Source organism: Hipposideros armiger, unplaced genomic scaffold (assembly GCF_001890085.2).
Source record: "Hipposideros armiger isolate ML-2016 unplaced genomic scaffold, ASM189008v1 scaffold_204, whole genome shotgun sequence".
Classification (NCBI taxonomy): domain Eukaryota; kingdom Metazoa; phylum Chordata; class Mammalia; order Chiroptera; family Hipposideridae; genus Hipposideros; species Hipposideros armiger.
In genome coordinates this window covers 2757464-2758388 of record NW_017731554.1, presented here as the reverse complement: position 1 = coordinate 2758388, position 925 = coordinate 2757464, and positions in this window count along the sequence as shown.

Genomic DNA, 925 nt, shown 5'->3' with positions numbered 1-925 from the left:
TGGCTCTGAAAAAATTGATCTGAAGGAGAAAGCAGACACTCACTCACCAAGATGAGCCACACTGCCCATTTCCTCACAAAGATGTTTATCTTAAAAGAGGCTTGTAGTGCAAGCCTAGGTCCTGAGTTGCTCTACTGCTTAGTTTTAAAATTTACTAGAGTTACTTTGTAGCAGATGAAATACCATATATGCGTTTTGCAAGAGGCTGTTTTTCTCTGGGCATTGAACTAGCGTTTTTTTTCCCTCTTCCTCCTCCTCCTTTTTGCCTCATAATCTATTTTTCAAATTATAACTTGTATGAAATCCAGATATGTAAAATAAGGAAAAGCAGAGCTTCTCTGGCTAGAGGCAGGGTGAGGTCAAGGACCAGCTCACTCACCCTCTTTTTCTCTATCTCCAAGACACCCCTAACTCCCCAGTTCCCCTCAGTCCTCACTCCAGGCATCTAAAGTAACTTCTTACGGGCTTCTTGTAGCAGCTGTTGGGTGGGGGAACCACTGCATTTTATTTCCCTTTAGCACTATCATTTTATGAGTCTAATGTTCAGTGAAGACAAAATGCAACAGGTTCAGGTAATTAAAATATCTGCAATATTAAGAAATATATTTTGAACATGCACCTAATTCTTGACCTGTTTCCAACAACAGCTAGGAAAGCACAGTAGGACCATGATCAGATTCCCACCAGGCCCACAGGAATGGTGTGGCTAACAGAAAATAGAATGGATGGTTACCAGGGGCTTGAGGAAGGGAAGTTAGTGTTTAATGGGTACAGAGTTTCAGTTTTGCAAGATAAAAAGTGGATGGATAGTGGTCATGATAGCACATCAGTGTGAATGTACTTAATGCTATTGAACTGTATACTTAAAAATAGTTTAGATAGTAAATTTTATGTTATGTGTATTTTACCACATTTTTTTAAAAAA